Genomic DNA, 11,264 nt, shown 5'->3' with positions numbered 1-11,264 from the left:
AAATGGGATGTCCTTTGTTGACCAGGACTTCCAGGCTTGGAAGAAAAGCATCACGGCTGCCTGGATACAGCAGGTTAGGAAGGGCTTGTATAATGTAAAGCTGCATTAGTTTAAAGCCTACATTGGAAATGTGTTCCCAAACTTAATTTGCAAATCAGCCAGATGGCAATTACTGTGGAGGTGTACTCTGCACAGCTTTCCTTAGAGGACAGGTTGCATTTTACCAAAGGAGATTGTTGCCAGTTAGGAAAGGGTAAATAAGATTTGGGTTTGGGGTGTTTTTTTTAAGTCAGACCCCTCCTTTGTAACAATCATGAAAACTGCTTGTGATCTACTCTCATGAGACCAGTAATCTGGAATGGAAGCAGGGTGTGGGGGTGGAAGGGAGTCAGACAGATAAAGGGTCAAAATGCTGTTGAAGTACATAATGCAAGCAAATCCGCTTGAGGTTTGCTGTAACACATCCGATAATGAGCCTCCCATATTTAGACACATTGGACGGCAAATTCAAACCCCTCGGAAAGAATGTGATAGAGCTGCAGAACATCACACATGGTGCTGCCTGGCGCTTTGTTGGTACCTAGAAGTCCCCCTTGGTGTCCATAGAAAACTTGATATGATCATCTCTGAACCATGATACACAGAAATGCTCTAAGACAGGCAAACTAATTGAATGGTTAGAATACTTGCAACACCACAGAAAATCCATCCATTTTGAATGAGGTTTGACCACACACTAAAAAAAAACAACAGATAAATTAATCTTTCCATATCAGTCTTCGCTGCACACCCCCATCTCCTACTGAGTTCATGTTTCTAGATAGATATTTTTTTCCCTTATGTATAACCCCCCTAAAAAAAATTAATCTACCAGTCGATACATAAGATAGGATACATATTGTCGAGGAGAAGTTGTTAAAGTGAATTTGAAATGTGCTTCCCAAAATATCATTTACACATTTACCAGATGGTAAAATAAACATGTAAATTGTTATCAAGTATACACCAACTTTATCCTGCAATTTTTAGGCACTAGAGGGATGGTGCAAAAATTGTTGCATATTGTGTTACTTGTTCATTTAATAGTTTATTAGCATTTTAAAGTAAATATGAAGAATGATTTCCTTAATTTAAAAAAAGGGGGGAGTTGAAGCTTTAAAAATAATTCTTAGCAACTTAACACTTTTCTGCTTATATTGCAGTTCCAAGCCTCACCGTGTAAAAACTAAGGGACGCAACTAGATTTGTGGATTGGATCGATATTATTGGGGCTGTTGGGTTATGAAAGAAGGCGCTTCCATTATGTTCAGCAAGGAATCCGTTTTGTGGAATAAGGACCACATGTTCAGACTGTGATAACGCACATTTTGCAACATCAGAGGAAGGTGGAAAATGTGAGATGGCTTGTGTATTATTTTCCAGTTCAGAAAGGTAGATGGACAATATTAGCCCAAAATGCTTTAGTACCTAAGAATGAGAAATTCGGATGCAGTTGTATTTACAGTATGTTTATGTATTTAAATGTAAGTCACCTAGAGAGCCTGGTAACAAATAACTAATAAATTTAATCAGTAGTAATAATAGCTTTCTGTTCATTCAGCAAATCAAAACCTTCGCTCTTCAATCCTTACACTCTTACTTTATGTGTTTATTACACTTATTTATATCTCACCTTTCAAGATAGAAATATTTCCAAGGTAACTAAGAAGACGCAATAAACTGACTTCAAACAAACAAATAAACACTACAATATATAATATAAAACTATAAAAAGTCACAAGCTTCCTTCCCACAATCCCCAGAGCCAGGAAGTTGGGTGGTTAGTCCAGCTGGAGCACGCTTTGAGGTTTTTGCTTGCCCTTCCCTCCATAAGGGGAAAAACAACACAAAATCATGCCTCATTTGATTGTAACAAAGCTGCCAATTGCCCTGTCCCCTTCCTTAACTGTGTAATGGAACATGAGGACCACAACAGTCATCCCTCACTGGTGCAGCCATGATGATAGGGATGTTCACACATTATGTTCAGGATATAAATGGTGGTGGTTGTTGTTCCAAAGAGTGTACAGTCTATTGATCTGTGTACACAAACCACTGGGATGCACCTTCACACAGTTACTCACATGTAAGATGCAAAGAGTGTACAGCCTGAAAATTCTGACACATGTAGACTCTTCCATGCAGATACTTGTACCTGTGCAGAGACAGCTCATTCTGTGTAAACAAGTCTAATGTGTAAACAAGGTAAACAAGCTTAATGACTGTCGTGCACTGGAGTTGAGTTGCAGCATAAATGCCAATTGTATTTGTACTTGAGCCTTGGGAAAATGCAGCTGTTATGGCAGCAGAAGGCTTCCTAAGACTGTGCTAGATGAGGCATCGGATATATCATCAAAATCAGAGCAGAGACAAACCAAGAAGCATCCAGGTAAGGCAGACCAAGGATGGGGAATCTTGACCCTGCAGGTGTTACTGGACAACAACTCCTATCATCCTTGACTGGCTGGGTCTGATGGAAGCTGGAGTCCTCTCCAGAGCCTTGGGTTCTGCAGGCCTGAGAGAGACAGCTGTGGGAAGTAGGCTTTCTTAGGAGACCTTCCCAAGCATGTGGTGCCCTTAGCCTTTTGGCACAAAGACTCCCACCACTGATGCTGAGCTGTCTTAGGCAGCTTCCTCCTGCGCACTGAGTCACTGGATTTGAGGCTCTGAAACTTTCTATTAAAATTAGCCGGGCATATGTGTAGCCATCCACACCACTATTCTGGTCACTGTGTGCATAGAAATCACTGAATTCTAAGCAACAGGATTGTCTGCTTGCTTCATAGAGGGTTAGGGTGGTCACTCATCACAACTTCGCCCAAGTCATGATGTAGTCATGATGGCAAGGATACAGCAAAGTGATGATAATGATGCCAGGTGAAGTCCTTCCCACTTCAGACCTTGGTGGACCAGGGCACTTTTAAATGGCATGTGTATCACAAGGGGACCCTCAGCTGTGTTCTCACTTTTTCACAAGGTGCCTCCTTGTCTAGAGCCCCAGACAGTTTTCCACACTTCTGGGTCAGGCTGTGTGCCCCACTGGAAGGAAAAGCCTAGCCAAGTTTCAAGGGGCTGTCAGGAATACAGATTCATCCTCAGGTCAGTAACAGGACTCAAGACATGAAGTACAATCAGCTTTATTCACAATAGTAAATAAAACACAACACAGTTCATCTAGGCTAATCTGCCCTAGTTGAAGACATTGCTGGGACTAACATCTGGCCCCTCCTTCCCCCTCTGGCCCTCACTCTCTGGATTCCTCCCAAGAAGCCGTGAATTCTGACGTGCAAGGCTCTTCGTGATCTGGGTGTTAGTGGAGGAGGAGAGCTAGCTGAAGAGAGGCTGTCCTGCTGCTGGGCAAATGAAGTAACACCTGTGGGATTGCAGTCAAATACAACATTCCTACAATGCACACGCTGGGGAATGCTTTGTATCACTCAGGAGAAAACTTGATAGTTCCTCCTGAGCTGGTACAAACTTCCTTTGCATGTGACTTAATGTGGGTGTGGCCAGTTCTTGGACAGAGGAGCACCTGGCCTCCATGTTCTGCTCTTCTTGTTCTCCATTTTGTGTTCCTGTGTGTTAGGAGACATGACTGTTCAGTCTCAGTCACTTGGGACTAATTCCCTTATGGGACAGTTCATGTAGATATATAGTTATGTAACTTAAGCCTGCCTTCAGGGATCTTATTATGAACTGGATGATTGTAAGTAAACTAATTTTATGTTAACTTTAATCAGATGGTTGTGTCTATTCTTTTAGGAGGGATAGAAAAGGGATCTTGCCAGGAATCTTAAGTAGTGAGGCTCAGACAAGCCAGCAACAAGCTAACCACTGTGTAATTTAAAAGGGGGGATATGGAACTTGCTAGCACAGGTTAGGAAGGATATCATTGAATAATATATCCTCTCCTGCCTCCCTAATCATTCCCCACAACACCTCTGTCAGAGTCTGCACTCCCAATGTGACCCTTGGCACACAGTCCTGTCCTGGAATAGCTTTCTACTTCAGACTCCCAGTGTCCACTCAAACCTCCTGCTTCTATCACCTCCCAGCTTGTCCCTTCCACAGACCATTCCTCAGTGTCCCACCACCACTGTCCTGGGTCTAAGTCTCCTTCCTCTGTATCATCCCTGGGGGATTCTTGGGCAGGCTTCTCCCACCACTCTTCATCATTAATGCCCACCCCTGACATCAAGGCTCCCCTGTTGGTGTCCTACAAACATAAGAAATGCCCAGCTGGATCTGACAAAAGGCCCGTCTAGTCCAGCATCCTGTTCTAACCAGATACCTATGGGAAGCACCCAAGCAGCACCCAAACACAAGGGCATTCTTGACAACTGTAGCTCCCAGCAACTGGTGTTCAGAAGCAGACTGCATCCCAAGGTGGAGGTGGAGCTTAGCCACTGTGGCTATTAACCATCAATAGCCTTATTCTCCATAGCAGCGCTGGCTGGTGCCTATTGTGACTGGTGAAAGGCAGAGCCAATGCCAATGCCAAGCAGAGCCAGATAATTCTAGCTTTGTCCCCATCTTCCTTCTCCCTGCTTAGTTCCACAAGGGCATCTTTGAGACTTGAAGAGGAGGAAGCAGACAACCAGTGTCCCCCTTCTGGACTGGTTGTATGAAGGCAGACAGGTAGGACAGGCAGAGGGCAGTCCTAATGGACCGCCCTCCACTTCTCCATAGGCTATATAACAATGATTTGGAAGAGACTTGAGTCATGTGCTGCTGCCGCCACCTTTCTCCTACTGGCTACAAGTCTCTGGGCCCATTACAGAGGACTAGTTGTACGGATCAGGAGTGAGGGCAAGATAAGGGTGTTTGGAATTCCATTCCTTCTGTGCTGCAGACAGATGTGTGGGATTGTTACATGTCACATGTCTGTTTACATTCCAGCACTGATTGCTGGAGTCTTGTGAGAGGAAATTGAGATACGCTGTTTCCGTTCTGTATAGCTTTTGCTTTTGCAGCCTCTCTCTGAGGAAGAAGGACAGAGAGAGGAACCATGTTTTCTTTGTTCTGTTATGTTTGATTTCATTTGCAATAAATTAGGCTTAGATGTTACTCCTCAAGGCTGAGCTTCTGCTTTGAACTCTGCCTGTCGTGTGCTCATGTTCCTGAATAATAATAATAATAATAAATTTTATTTATACCCTGCCCTCCCCAGCCAAGGCCGGGCTCAGGGCGGCTACCAACCAATAATAAAAATGAGTTGAATGAATACAACTTAAAAACTATATTAAAATATAACATTAAAACAATTAAAATGCAGCCTCATCACAGGAGAAGAAAGGAAAAAGAAAGAGGGGGAGGGAATCAAATTGACTCCAAGCCAAAGGCCAGGCGGAACAACTCTGTCTCACAGGCCCTGCGGAAAGAAATCAGATCCTGCAGGGCCCTGGTCTCATGAGTCAGAGCGTTCCACCAGGCCAGAGCCAGTGTTGAAAAAGCCCTGGCTCTGGCTGAGGCTAATCTAACTTCCTTAGGGCCCGGGACCTCTAGGGTGTTGCTATATATGGACCTTAAGGTCCTCCGTGGGGCATACTGAGAGAGGCGGTCCCATACGTACGAGGGCCCTAGGCCATGAAAGTCTTTAAAGGTCAAAACCAGCACCGTAAATCTGACCCTATACTCCACCGGGAGCCAGTGCAGCTGGAAAAGCACTGGGTGAATATGCTCCCATGGCAGAGACCCTGTGAGGAGCCTCGCTGCAGCATTCTGCACCAGCTGGAGTTTCTGGGACAGCTTCAAGGGCAGCCCAGCATAGAGCAAATTACAGTAGTCAAGCCTGGAGGTGTTATGGGATATGGGCCGCATCAGCGTGACGGGAGACCGGAGTGATGAATCCCGGGGGACGCTGCGTTGGGGGGAGGCACCAGGCCTAGGTGTTATCACCTAACAAAGGGGTGGTCCTGGGGAACAACTGTCTTGCACTGAAGCAAATAGAGTGTGTGCATCAATGTGCATACATTATCTAAGTCATTCTTATGGAAACTCGGTACTGTCATCCCCACATTGTAGAAGCAGGGGGCCAAATATAAGATTTGTCTAAGGACACCCACGCAAATTTTAAAGCACTGCAGTCCCACCCAACCTGAATGAGCAGTACTGTATTAAACTGAGAGCTACCATTTGCCATTACATTCTGAGCTCCTGTCTCTATATCTCTATGGCTGAAAGTCCTATACGCCTTGCATGTGTTATTAGAGTAGCAAATAGTTCAATTTCATAGGATTTCAAGCAAATACCAGAAGTGCCAGTAAGGGTTGTATTGGGACTGTACTTGCTTAAGGTCTCTTAGTCCTAGTGAGGTCTCGGTTGAAGAATCTATGGCAGAATTCAGGGACTTCCTGCCCCATAGCTCACACTGCTGATCACAGACCTTAAAGATGTGTGACTTACTTTAATGTCTGTTCCACCCTATTCTTCAGATGCAGAGTACCATAAGACACGGGACAGAGGAAGACCTGACAAAACAGCTATTTGTCTTTATTAATGAGCTTTTTTAAAAGAAAAAAGAAAAATGCATTGAAATCTCATGTGATTAACATGAAAAAGGATAGCTAAGATCTGCTTTAATTGTTACCATACAGCCTCCTTATCATCACTGCATCGAAAGTACTGTAAATGGCAAGAACCATTTAAGGCTGAAATGCAGATTGCAGTTACTCATGCATAAATCCAAGTGAATTCAATGTTACTTACACACATGTAATTAATAGCAAATTGCTCCCAAGAAATTAAATTAAAACATTAACATTAAGAACACAGCACCTTCCGCCATGAGTGTTAATGAGAAGAGAAAACTGAAGCCCAAAGTTGGTGAAGTGTATTTGTTAATATAAGCTATGAGATGGAATATAACAGTTCAAATCTCACCTCAGCCATGAATTCATTAGATGGCCTTAGGCAAGCCCAAATTCTCTTGGGCTCAGCCTACCCATCTGCAAAATGGGTATAATAACAATATAGGTCCAGATTACATAACCATTGGATAATATGTCTGCAATGTATTGGACATTTTGTGTGTGTGTGTGTGTGTGTGGTGTAATTACTTGGATGCAAAACAATGTAAATTCAGCACACCCATACAGTATTTTCCACAGGGCTGGGATCCACCTGACTTTGATAGAAAGCACTCCTCCTGTCAGTTTTCTCAAAGATTTCTGGAAATGCATCACACACACTAAAATAGGCCTGTCTCCCACATCCTGTGTGTTTTGCTAATATGGGGGTTGCCTTCATCTAGAGTACAGTGGTACCTCGGGTTAAGTACTTAATTCGTTCCGGAGGTCCGTACTTAACCTAAAACTGTTCTTAACCTGAAGCACCACTTTAGCTAACAGGGCCGCCGGAGCCTGATTTCTGTTCTTATCCTGAAGCAAAGTTCTTAACCTGAAGCACTATTTCTAGGTTAGCGGAGTGTGTAACCTGAAGCGTATGTAACCTGAAGCATATGTAACCCGAGATATCACTGTATCTGAAATTAACCTTTTGACTATGCTGGATATTCAGCAAAGTTTGAATCCTGTTTCTCACCCCAAATACATACATTTCGCTTTAGCCCCCAGGGGTACCAACTTGAATAAAATATTGGGGGGAGCAAGTAAGCCCTCCCCACATAATCAATCACAAAATGTGGCACGCACACACACCATTTGAATGACAATGCCTGTCAACTGGGGGGGGCTCAAATATTTTATTGGGGGTGCAAAGGGACATCAGCTCCTAAGAGTTGTCTCCTATATTAGCTCGTATCCTGTAACCTAGAGGTAGAGAACTACACCTGGGAGCCTCTCTATCTGGCCCTGGGATTCTCCCCAGACCACACTGCTTACTGATTCTGTTTTACACCAGAAATGCTTTTGCCTGGCTGGAATGTGTCCTTGAAGTCTGATTATGCCTCTTGCTTGACTGATGTGAGGATAGAGAGTGTGTGAGTCTGTGTAGAAACTAGCCTACTGAACACAGGCAAAATTCTACCTTTGTTGCTCCACCCATTTTTGCCTCTGGGACCACCCACCACTGACAGGTAGCCCCCCAGAAGGGAATGTGGGCCTCTAGTTGGAAGAGCTTCTCCTCCCCTTCTGTAATGGTATTTCTTTCTTTCTCCTTATCAAACAGTGAGGGGCCCCACAGCCAAGTTGACTTGGTCATTGCAGAATCTGAAGTATATTTCTTCATGGCAGCCTGTGGAGTGATGGTCAGAGCCATTTCTGTCCCTGCCACATTTGTAGGTCAACAAACAAAAGGAGGCAGTCATCAGTTGAGTGCTACCGAACCAATCTTCTGGACTGGCTTGGGCTCCCAGGAGTGGAGTTCAAGTTAGTCTCTAATATCTTTGTTATTCATATTTTAAACTTTCCTGGTTAAGAGATTGAAAAACATACACTAAATATATATATATATTTTAACCACTTCCTATAACTGAAGTAGCGTGTATATGGGTCACTGGAGGCTGGGGTCTGTGGCTTCAATACTGTACTCGTTTACCTGGGAGTAAAGGCCCTAGAACTCAGTGGACTTGCTTCTGAGTAAGTACGTATATAATTGCATTTTATAGCATGCTAATTATTAGAACCAGGCTATTCAGCACTTGATCGGTGGACAGCGGAATTGAGACCTGCCTTTACTAGGATTGTGTTAGGAGTGAGGAAATATAAAAATTGAATTTGCAGCAGTTTAATCAGTGATGGCGCGTTCATACGTGCAAGTCGTAATTTGATGCTCCCGTCTCGGAGCGACGCATGTGCGAACCTGCTCTTAGACTCCTCCAGGCATTGAAGAGTTTTGCTGCTCCGAGAAATGCTCGTTCTGCGATCAGCCTAAAATTTTGCACAGCGTGAAACGACGAAGCGTGGCGTATGCTTTCAGAAATGCCAATCAGCGACTCGCGGGACAGACTCGCCAGACAGACAAGCCTAACATTTCGTCCAGCGCGCTGATTATGCGGAAGGGGCGACTGGCAGAAGTCCTGTCCCTTTGCTCAACGATTCCTACCGCGTACTTTACGTTCTTCTTTAATCCAGGCCATGTGCTGCTGTAGCTGTGGCCAGCTCCTGAGCCTATTTACGGAGTCCCGTCCCCCCCCCCCTAAGTTTAATGGGACTTATTCCTAAGCATAGCATTGCCCCACTAGCCCTATTTTGAGGGTGCGAATTATTCCGTGACAATTTTACCCTGAGAGGTGGGAATATCCCGGTGATCCCACAATGTGCTCCTCTAAATCCCCTTTTCCTGGAAATTAAGGCTGAAAGCATAGCCGCAATCACTTGCGGGTAGGCCCTACGAAATGCAACTGGCCTTACTTTCGAAGAAACCTACCTCGGCTCGAGCTATAAATCTCCTTCATGTCAATACAGTAATCCTGCACCAGGAGTTGAGTGGAGATGTGATAAGGAGGACCCTGAAAAAGGGTGGATAGGGGTGTTCAAAGGCCTTACACCGCGGGGCCTACTCCCGAGCAAATGTCCATAGGACTGGGGTGCAGGTAATTGTTAATTTATTATTAATAGAAATGAGAATTATTAGGAACGAGAGAAGACCTATTTCCGACGCCAAGCTTGAAAAGCATCTATTCAACTTCCTCCAGAGCTAAGACTCTCCTAATTTCAGAGAGCTGGAGGTGTCATGATAATATCTGAATTTCTTCTAACTTAACTGGGGCTTGAGCTTTCTTGCCTCCTCCTCCTCCCTCCCGAACCTTTTCCCTTCTGTGTCATGTTGTTTTAGATTGTGGGCCTTAAGGTCTGTAAATCTCTGAGAGCCTTCTTGGGTAAGGGATGGGAAGCAAATTCTTTAAGTAAGTGTATAAGCAAACATACTAACTAGGCATCCTTGCCTGTGGTACGGTCCCTGCTCGCTGCAGCTAAGGCTGTGTCATTTGAGTAGTCCAGTGGACCACAAGCCAACAGAGTAATGCCAAACGGTATACCTTCAACTCTCTCTCTCTCCCTTCCTTCCTTCCTTCCTTCCTTCCTTCCTTCCTTCCTTCTTTCTCTCTCTTAACTACATCACTCTCCCCCACACACCCCCAAAAATACGGCCAATGTCTTTTGTCTATATGCTTTGCTGTTAAAGGCGCAGGAAATGAGCCTCTCGGGGCTCCCATTTTAAATGCAAAGAAAGAGGCCCGTATCAATAACAGGAGCACGACTCAAAGGTCACCCTCGTTCTTCTTCCCTAGATAACTTCGCATCTGATTTACAGATTCTGTGAGGAATCGCATCAGAAGGATCGAGAAAACAGGGCTGGGAAGGAAGCGCATAATCCATGGCAAGGCTGACGGAAGGGGCGGCGGGGGCAGGGGACAAAAAGGGCTGCTTTAAACAGTGCCAAATATATCTTTCTCTCCCCCACACTCTCTCCTTGCTACCAGCAGTCACCGCCCCTTCACCGGTAGATGTCAATGGTCTGTCAAACGTAGCCTCCTGCCCCTCCTTCTCTCCCACCCAAGACGCCGACATTCAAGAGCATCACTTCGCCTCTTTCATCGGTGATTCAAAAAGCCTTCCAAAAATATGCGGGTTCTTCTCCAAGACGCACAAGGGCCGGTGTGTGTGAGAGCCTTAGACTTGTAAGAGCATTATTCACGTGAAATGAGATCCAGAAAGCCCGTCACTACTTGCAGCTGTTTGTTTTGCGAGGGGGCCTTGTCAGTTTCAGGCGGTGTCTCTGCTTTAGTTTATTTTAGTCCTGTTGGGGGGGGGGTTGAACATCACCCCACCCACGCACCCCCTACCCCGGAACAGTTGGACAATAAATCAATCTGAGCCCGGATTGAGTTCTGTTCAGGCAGTTTTAGGCAAAATCCAAGGGATCTGTTTCTTGCCTCGGAAATTCCGGACACATCTCCAGCTTTGCATTCATCTAGCAGGCATAGCCACGTCTATATATTTTAATACTCATTGGGGCTGGGCATTCGGGATATGAATGGACTAAGTGCAGGAATAAGTAAATTTGAAAACTGCTCATACTCCAGTTGCAAGCCCCTGCACATTTACTAGGGAGGAAGTGCCATTAAAATCTATTTGGGGGGTGGAGGCTTTCAGGTTAATGTGCATAGGATCGCCGCCCCGCACTACAATCCTCTAAGCCACTACCGAGAAATAAGTCCGACTGAGTTCATTTGGACTCATTCCGAGGTGTGTATAGGATTGCAGCCGCAGTTGTTATCAGGAAATAACAGGTGTGCATAAAAAGTAGTGGAAAATAAAATTAAT

This window comes from Podarcis melisellensis (assembly GCF_964234715.1).
Source record: "Podarcis melisellensis genome assembly, chromosome: 1".
NCBI classification, from domain to species: Eukaryota; Metazoa; Chordata; class Lepidosauria; order Squamata; family Lacertidae; genus Podarcis; species Podarcis melisellensis.
This window is presented reverse-complemented; position numbering follows the sequence as displayed.